This window comes from Sus scrofa, chromosome 18 (genome assembly GCF_000003025.6).
Source record: "Sus scrofa isolate TJ Tabasco breed Duroc chromosome 18, Sscrofa11.1, whole genome shotgun sequence".
NCBI classification, from domain to species: domain Eukaryota; kingdom Metazoa; phylum Chordata; class Mammalia; order Artiodactyla; family Suidae; genus Sus; species Sus scrofa.
This window is the reverse complement of record NC_010460.4, coordinates 6,362,867-6,372,484: the sequence shown is the minus strand read 5'-3', so window position 1 is coordinate 6,372,484 and position 9,618 is coordinate 6,362,867. Positions and strand designations below refer to the sequence as shown.

Here is a 9,618-nt window from a genome sequence, read left to right as displayed (position 1 = left end):
ATTCAGCTTTAGGCATTTTGAATTTCACGTACTTTCTTATGTACCGATGAAACATTATGCCTCTTTTGATTTCTTCACCCTTTAAAAAAATGTAGGAGTTCCCGTTGTGGCTCAGCAGGTTAAGAACCTGATTCGTGTCCATGAGGATGTGGGTTTGATCCCCGGCCTCACTCAGTGGGTTAAGGATCTGGGATTGTTGCGAGCAGTAGTGTAGGTCAAAGACAAGGCTCAGATCCTGCGGCGTTGCTGTGGCTGTGGTGTAGGTCGGCAGCTGCAGCTCTGATTTGACCTCTAGCCTGGGAATCTCCAGATGCTGCAGATGCAGCCATAAAAAGAAAAAACATTAAAAATTTTTTTAAATGTAAATGTAAAAGCCCTTTCTTTCTTTGTCTTTCTTTTTTTTTTTTTTTTTTTTTTGGAAAAGCCCTTTCTGAGTTCACAGGTTATACAAAATGGGCTGGATATATAACATTTATATGTGGAATCTAAACTATGACACAAATAAACATGTCTAGGAAAAAACAGACTCACAAATAGAGAACAGACTTGTGATTGGGGGGCAGGGAACACACGTCTTGGGGGGAGTTTGGGATTAACAGAGGCAAACTCTTACATACGCGATGGACAAACAAGACCCTGCGGCACAGCGCAAGAACCATATCCAGCATCCTGTGACAAACCATAACGCAAAAGAATATATCTGTGTAACTGAGTCAACGTCGCTGTACAGCAGAAACGAATACAACATTGTGAATCAACTAGTCTTCAATAAAATTTTTTAAATGCATGCGAGAGAAATCTATCTGGCGGTGATGTGTCCCCCAGGAGCGTTGGGGCTCAGGGTCAGAGGTGCCCTAGCGGGGGTGGGGCTGCGGCTTCTAGGAACTTGCAGACCCCTCTGGGGAGTCGTTTTGGGTGGAGGGAGCCCACGGTCAAGGAGAAGAGTGAGAATCACAGAATGAGGCGCACAGAGGGAGCGGAGGCTGGGGGAGGCCCTGGGCGTGACCTTCGGGGTTCAGTTTTGGGAAGATGATGCTGCAGCCATGTGGCAGTTGAAGAAAAATAAGTGTGAGCCTGGGAGCAAGGGATATAACACCGAGGAGAGAAGAAGATGGACTTCTCAGACGTCAGGGGCCATTACACGAGGAGTGGGATGGGGGGGACTGGGTCCCGGGTACCGGAGACGCGGAGGAGGTGGAACTGGCAGCGAGCGGTCACCACCAGCGAGCTCGGGGAGGAAGTCGGGCCCTGTGACAGTGGCTCCCTTTGCTGCCGGGGACCCGCAGAGGAAAGGTGGGCTGCACAGAGAAAGGCAGCCTTTGGGCGGGGCTGGGCGGTCTCATCCTTCATCCCGGGAGGCATCCGCACCAGGCAGGAAGTCAGCCCAGGAACGTACTGGGGACCAGGGCTGCGGGAGGGCTCCGTGTAGACGGACCAGGCCCAGGTTTCCCCGCAACAGCAGGAGCAGCGCTCCCCAGTTAAGCCAGCAGACCTTCCGCCTCGGTTGATTTCCAAGGGGCCTAAGGGGAGGGAGGGTTAACCCGAGGAAGGAACAAGGGTTTTGCTAAACCTCCACTCACACATGACTGCTGGCCAAAGTAACCCCTTGGAGCTGATATGAGCTCTCTTCCCCCCTCAAAGGGTAAAGGAAGCAGGGGCAGCCTACCTAGGGGCTGTCTGGTTTCCTCCCGCCCGTCCTTTGTCCTTCTCCAAAATGATGAAGCTACAGGGATTTTTCACGTTCTTTGGGATTCACTGAATGTCTACACTGTAGCAGGAACTTTAGTTGTAGAAGGAGGCCTTTCCTGTTTCTAGAAACAAGAAAAGAGAAATCCGTTTATTTCTTCTCAATGCCACTTCCTCACAGGAAGCAGGAGAACAGGGAAGTTCTGAGAGATTTAGGGCTTTTTTTTTTTTTTTTTTCAAAAGGGATATGAGGAACTCTTTATTAGCTCAAATGTTTTCAAATGCAGTAAAAGAGACACAAACTCCAACAGCTTAGACAATAAGGAAATTTATTGGCTGACTTCCCTGGAAGTCCAGAGATCGAGTAGGCTTCAGGGCTGGTTGGTTCAGGGGTCCGCATGGATCTCATCACTCTGCTCTGAGTGTTGCCTTCAATCTCGGGTTGGGAGCCACGTGGCTGCTGGACCTGCAAGCATCACACTCAGATCCAACCATGCCCAAAGGAAGAAGAGAGACCTCTCCATGCAGGGTCCCTCCTGCGAAAGAAGAAAGCTTCTGGCCCCAGTTCTGCTCACCTCCCCTTGGCCCGAACCAGGCCAGAGCTGGCTCCTGCCAAGAAAGCGGGGTTGTGTATATACCAGCCAGGCAAGCCTGGACCTGAGCCACTGTCATCCTCTTCTGAGGCTCAAGGCTTCACGGAGGCAGCAGTGGAGGCTGAACCAAAGCAGAGGTCCAAGGAAGAGGGGCCGTGACCCCGCAGAGATGACATGTCCTCTGTAGACCAAGAATATTTATTTCTGAACTGAGCAATGAATCTGCGAGGCGATTCATTAGAAACTGACAAACGGGCAACCTGCAGAATTAAAGATGATACCAGATGATCAGCAGAATAAGAAGGAAAAGGAAGCTGCACCAAACAAGACAGACACAAAGCTCGTCATGCGACACGATCCAGTTTTTGACACGGAGAAGCCCTCTGAGCACACGGTGTCTCCGGGCCTGTCGCAGATCTTGCTTTTGCTTTTCAATGTGCGACAGCACCTTGGCCAGGTAGTGCCTGCGACCCTCTCCGGGGGCCTCAGCCTCACCTCGCTGGAGCATCTGCGCCTCAAAGAAGAGGTCGTTGCTGAGGAAGGCGCCCTGGTGCTCGCTCTCCAGCCCCTCGAGCATGGCCATGAGCTCGGCCAGCTGGTCCCTCTGCTCCTGGGCGGAGGCCCGGTTGTTGAAGGCACAGTACCTGCTCCCGCACTCCTGGACCAGGCTCCTCAGCCTGAGGTTGTCTGTGTTTGCCACGTAGTCATGCAAGGACTCACCCGCTAAGTCCTCCCTGTGGGTGAAAAGGATGACCGTGTGCCTCAGGGCTCCTGCCCCAAACACCTCCTTGACCCTCATCACGGCCAGGGCGTCCTGATCTGTGAAGCGCCCCAGCTGGGTCACGAGCAGCAGCACGTGGGGCCCCGGCGCCAAGAGCAGGTAGCAGTCCCCGATGTCCTCGTACATCTCCTGGTCCTGGGCCTTGGCCTCAAAGATGGAGGGCGTGTCCACCACCAGGATGCTCCTCCCCTGCCACGTGCCTGTTGCCCCCTGACACGTCCTGGTCACAGGCTGGGTCCCCAGCTTGGACTTGAACACGTGCTGGCAGAGGATGCTGTTCCCAGTGGCACTTTTCCCGCTGCCTGATTTGCCCACCAGGACGATCCTCAATGGAGATGACCCTGGATTTAAGCTCCCTTCTCCTCCAGCTGTCAGGGCACAGGAAAAGGTAATGTGTCATTGCTGCGGACTGAATGTGTCCCCCCCCCCCCCAATTTATATCCTGAAACCCTAGTCCCCAGTGCGACGGTATCTGGGCTTGGGGTCTTTGAGAGGTGATGAGGTCTAGACCAGGGTTGAGGATGGGGCCCCATGATGGGATTAGTGGCCTTCTAAGAAGAGGGAGGGACCAGCGCTCTCTCTATGGCATGAGGACACAGCAACCAGGAAGCGAGTTCTCCCCGGACACCAGATCTACCACACCTTGACCTTGAACTCCCCCCGCCCCAAACAGTAGAACCAGTGAGAAATAAATAGTTGTTGGTTACACAGTCTATGGCATTTGTTTCAACAGCCTGAACTGACTCAAAGAGTCATGTCTTTTGAGGAAGAAGACAACAAACGATAGAAAGACAAAGACCCAGAAGAAATAGCACCACTCTCAATCAATTAGGCTCCCCACTCTCTGTTCCCATCACAGAGCTGGTCAAAGTAAATTTTTTTTTTTAATTTTATAGCTGTAACAATAGGATATGGAAGTTCCCAGGCCAGGGATGGAATCTGAGCAGCTGCAGCAACACAGGATCCTTTAATCCACTGCACTGGGCTGGGGATCAAACCTGCACTTCCACAGAGGCTCCATCTGCTGCAGCTGGATTTTTAACCCACTGCACCAGTGGAAACTCCCAGAGTGAATATTCTTACACAGAGGATAAAGGGAACTCACACAGGGTTGGTGGAATAAATCACCCCAGCTGACCAAAGGCTTAGGAGTCGTTCCTTTTGGGTTGCTGGGTTTTTGCACACTTTCCAGAAACTTCTCCCTATTCAGTTCTCACCCTGAAGGCTTTCTGATGCTCAGAGCTTTCTATGACCCCCTTACCCTCACTAAGGAGAGTATGACAGCAAGTAGCCCAATAAGTTCTATTTCCTGGGGGAAATGCATTTTCTTTTTCTTGGGGTGAATCTAGTCTTGTACCTCTCACTGCAGGTGGGAAGTCTGCTGCCCCAGTGCTGAGTTCATGGCCCCCAAACATCATGACAGGCTCCGCTAGACCTTACCTGTGGCGCATGCGTCTTCCCCAGCCTTCTGAAGCCCTTCCATTTTGTTCTAGAGGGAAAACAGGCAGGGAGGGTTCACACCGGAGCTGAACGCAACATCTAACACAAAACATCACAGTTTATAGATGAGGCTATTGAGAAGAGAAAAAACAGCTACCGAAGGTCACACGAAATTCAATGGATGAGCTGAGACTAGAACCCAGGTTCTTCTGACCCTCAGCCACTCTTGGCGCTAGACTGAGCTTCCTTACGAAGCGTATGCAGACAAGCCCAACACGAGAGCACCTGCACGTGAATTCCCACCACTTACAATTAGCTAACAGGACGCACAAAAATCACACTGTCTGCCCAGAAGACCAAACAGGGGAGTGGTCATTTCCACTGAGCATCCTGGCTCTCGGCCTTGAGAGTCTCAGTCCTGGCACCCAAACTCAAGTTGGCCAGGCAAAATGCCCCCCTTTGGTAAACTCACAAAAGAAATTCGTCCCTAAGTTTCCATGGTGATGGTTGTATTGGGGGCGGGGGGGGGCAATCACTCATCATCCCAGTTTGCCCAAGGCTGAGAGGATCCCCTGATCAAAGGACCTGCATACCAGGGTGAGCTGGTCATGCCAGGAGCAGGAGACTGTCATTGGTCCAGGTGGATGGGGGGCGGAGTGCACGTCCAGTAATCAGAGCGGAGATCAGATTGGTTGGGCTCAGACCAGCTGTTACGTTACTAAAATTCTGTGCTTCCGTGTTGCTCAAACAGTCCTAGACCCGTAGCTTCCTCAGGGCATCCCTCTCCTGCCCACCTCCTTTCTTTCATTGTCTCCCATGCGCCTTTTCCTTGGTGCTTCTTTTTTCCTCCTACTTCCTGTGCTCAGCAAGTGGGGGGGAGCCACTCAGCCGCCACCCAAGGACGCCACTCAAGCCTCCTCCTGGGAACAACCTTCACATCCTTTCCAAATTTACAGCAGGACCTTGCCGTGCGCAAAGTCTCAGAGTATTTTCCTTATAATGGGCTCAAGGAGTAACTGTGGCGTTTCAGCCTCGAGGACAGGTGCACTGAAAAAGATACTTTGAGGAATAAGCAGATTTCCTTGGGATCACACCACAGAGGGTGTTATTTAGCCCTCCACACGTGAAAATGGCCATGGTTATTACCTTTGAAGGAGAGCTAATTTCATAAATAAATGACTTGGGAATTATTTTACTTTGAATGTCAAAACCCAGCTTCGATCAGACGGCCCCCATAACTGCGTGAGCCACTACCTTCAAATAAATGTCTTCATACGTGTATCCTATGGGTCCTGTTTTTCTGGAGAAACCATACATCTCCAGCTAATTGTCGCTGTTGAAACTCGGAGAAGGAGCACACCTGAAAATAATTCTCATCTTTGGCTGGATCTTTTCAAGGACAAAATCTATAGGGAGGATTTTTTAATGTGGTTACACAGAGGATGCCCAGTGGAGAAATCGATGTTTTGTTTTGTTTTGTTTTTGTCTATTTAAGGGCCACATCTGAGGCATATGTGAGTTCCCAGACTCGGGGCCAAATCAAAGCTGCTGCCGCCATCCTATACCACAGCCACAGCAACACAGGATGCAAGCTGCATCTGCAACATACACCACAGCTCACGGCAACGCCGGATCCTTAACCCATTGAGTGAGGCCAGGGATCGAACCTGCATCCTCATGGATACCAGTCAGGTTCTTAACCTGCTGAGTCACAATGGGAACTCCAGGTCTAGGCTTTTTAAATATGAAGAAACTGAGGCTTCAGGCAGGTATGGAATAGCAAGGACATGAAGCCACTTGCATCCAGAAAGGATGCAGAAAGGATATCAGAGGGAGGTGGCAACCCCTTCACGGCATCTCCCGACACACTGGGAGGGCTGGCAGGTGCAGAATGTGCCACCTACCCCTTGTGCTGGGAGGGACAGGTTCCCTCTGGCTGTCCCTCAGTCCCCCGGGGAACAGGTAAAGCAACGCTACTCACATGATGGGTTTGGCCAAGCGACTGGTAGCAGGCCATCTCCTCCAAGAATGAGAAGCTGAAACTGCTGCTCCCTCTGAGTCCAGCCTGAGTAGAAAGAGAAGTGAAAAGGGGGCCCCTTCTCTGAACCATCTTTCTCAATTATTTTTTGAGGCTTTCCTTCCTCTCCAATCCAAAGCGCCCCAGTGCCGGCCAGAAGGTGGCCACCATGTCCCAGCTGCCCCCCCGCCCCCCCACCACACCCCACTCTGTCCCCTGCAGACCCCTGGGCCCGGTTGCCCCATCAGTCCCCTCCTGATGCCACCATCATCATGCTTCCTCCTGGCCAACCACCCAGCTCCCTCTTGTCAGAGCCATCTCATTAACATTCCTTTAAAATGTTATCAGAGACCAGGCTTGGCCAGGCGCGCCTCTCCCTGCACGTGGAGGCTGGCTGGACCAGTTTAGAGAGCAGCTCCTGCTGAAGGCTGGAAAGGAAGGTGATTCCTTCTCCCATCCTCGGGCAGCCCCACATCCCACACCATCTCCACCGGGCAGGGCCGGGAGGAGCAGGTGGGGACAGAAGAGGTAGAGGCACCCTTGGGAACATGGGAAAGGCGGCTAAAACGCATCTGAAGTGGGCTACAACCTGGGCAGGTTAGCTTGCTCTCATTTGCCAGAAGGATTCCTGACAGCCTCCCCCACTTTCCCAACTGGAGTGTGATGGAGTGGCTGGCAGGCCCACGCATTGTCACCAACAAGGTGCCGCCATGAGACCCTGTCACTGTCAAGAGGGGCGGGGCAGGATAATCCTCTAGGAATCACAGCCGTGTAACTCCATTCTGGTGAATGGGGGGGAAGGGGGGTAAAATCTTTTTTAAAATAATAAATTGTATTTCTCAGAAATAAAGCAAATGGAGTTCCCTGGTGGACCTAAAGGTTAAGGGCCTGGTGTCATCACTGCTGTGGCTCAGGTCACTGGCCCAGGAATTTCTGCATGCTGTGGGCGTGGCCAAAAAAAATAGGAAAGCAAATGTTTTGCCTGACTAGATCATCATGCGTCCTGTTCCTGAAATCTTTCTGCTCTCTTTAAAATTGCAACTTTCCCTGGAGTCATGAATGCAACAGACCTCCCGTCAAATTCAAATCACCAGGCCAACTTTTCAGCCGGCTCCACAAAGGGCATCGGATGGCTTCTGGGAGCAGATCGAGGGAGGAGGGTCAGGTCATCTTCTCTTGCCCCGAGACGTGTCAAAAACTCAATACTTACACCCAGACGCGGTGCAACAGCCACTGGCTGTATATGTGCAAAACTTTTGCACAAACACGAGAAATAAACAAGCCAGTCAGCACCAAAGGGCTGCTGTCTGAGCTCATTCTGTTCAAAAGTTTAGGTTCTAAAAAAGACAATATCAGCAATATTTTCTGCTTGCACTTATTCGGGGCTTTAGGCTCTAGAACTCCTGACCTTAATTATTTAGGAACAGTGACACTGAGGCTTAGAAAAATCATGTGCAAACTGACGCAGATTATTACCGAGGGAGCTGGGGTGAGTGGGAGAGGGGCGGCGGGGAGAGAGGAGCCAAGCCCTGTTACCTGGTCGGTCCTGGAAAAGTCTTGCAAGTCCCACGCGCAGTCTTGAAACTATCCTCCCTCCGCTCCTTGGCAGCCTCTCTCATTGGCTTCTAGTCTCTTCAAACAAACACAAGAGCAGTGAGAAGTGAAAAAAAAAGCGGGCCACACATGCTACCCACGAGAGAGAGAGAGGGACTGCGTTCTCCCGGGGCCGCAAAAGACCAGCGTGTGCTGTTCTTGCCAAGACAGCCTCAGAATGAGTCAAAAGCCCTCAGAGGGTGCCATCAGAGGAAGAGGAGTATTTTTTGGTTTTGGTCTGATTTCTTTTTAATAACAGCTCCATTTCCTTCTCCCCACCACAGCTCTGTAAAGCTTTTGTGCCATTTCCCTGTCTGAATCAGTCGGGAGACCCAGAGAAGCTGGTGAACATCAGGGGCACAGGTGCATCCCAAAGCAGGCATCCTCAGCCTTTCACTGGCCCCACCTGGACCAACACGCATCTCGCCCGGCCCACCGTTTACCTCTTCTGCACAAAGACAGCTTCGTGTATGTAATTCTAGAGACCTGCAGCCAAAGCTGAACTCAGGGCGGGCATCTTGCATGAGACTTTGTACGGCTCTGGCCGCCTCTTATTTCTCTGTCCATTGGCCTGTCCTCAGGTCGCCCTTGCTTGGACGTGAGGGGAAAATAAAGTTGGGTAGGTTTCTGCACCTAGGTGAACTTGCACGGCCGCAGAACCCAAGGACACATCCGCCCCTACCCAGGGTGCGATGTGGGCAAAATGCTGAGCACTTGCAGGAAGGGTGTGCTCTGGTTTCCTCCTACCGCCCTAGTTAACCTCATCCTTGCAAAGGCCCTGCTGGGGGCCCTGGGTCGTGGGGGCTGAGCGCCCCTCTGGAGCCATGCTGAGGGTCAAGGGGGCAGAGCTTGAGCCACTACTTGCATCTTTGGGTTCAGATGAACTCTAGAAAAGCAACTCTAAGTAGGAAATGGAAACGCAGGTAACTCTTGATTCTTGCTTGGTTTGGAGGGGAGAGCGTTTATACTGCAGAAAACAGCCACACTTCACATCGCAATGAAAGCCGCTCTTGACTTACCAAAATATTCTCCCCTATTAATACTGTAATTTTCACACTTCAAATAATAATACTTTTTACACTGATTGAACTGGATAAATGCCCTCCTGCTGTAGAGGACAGAAAGGCATACTTTTTTTTTCTTTTTTTTGTCTTTTTGCCTTTTCTAGGGCCACTCCCACAGCATATGGAGGTTCCCAGGCTAGGGGTCTAATCGGAGCTGTAGCTACCGGCCTACGCCACAGCCACAGCAACACCAGATCTGAGCCACTTCTGCAACCTACACCATAGCTCACGGCAAGCCAGATCCTTAGCCCACTGAGCAAGGCCAGGGATCAAACCCGCAACCTCATGGTTCCTAATGGGATTCGTTAACCACTAAGCCACGAGGGGAATTCCCAGAAAGGCATACTTTTAACATACAGAAGATATTGTTTTTTCTCTGCCAGCTAGAAATGCCTCTAAGGTTGCATTTTTGCGGCTGGGGTGGGGGGACGGTTAAATATCGAC

General features: G+C 51.5%; 1 long non-coding RNA gene across 13 annotated transcripts; it reads right to left on the bottom strand.

Annotated features, from left to right (window-relative positions):
- GIMAP5 lies at positions 760-9,042 on the bottom strand. Of its 13 annotated transcripts, XR_002340495.1 has the most exons (7): positions 8,554-8,812; positions 8,054-8,149; positions 6,482-6,565; positions 4,501-4,549; positions 2,775-3,428; positions 2,262-2,539; positions 1,999-2,152 (listed from the first exon to the last, which is right to left on the bottom strand). It is a non-coding gene; the product is annotated as a GTPase, IMAP family member 5 (long non-coding RNA). The 13 variants fall into 13 exon arrangements; XR_002340496.1 differs by adding an exon at positions 760-1,520 and having other exon boundaries at positions 1,667-2,152; positions 2,262-4,549; positions 8,554-9,042; XR_002340486.1 differs by adding an exon at positions 5,094-5,547 and having other exon boundaries at positions 1,999-3,428; positions 8,554-8,828.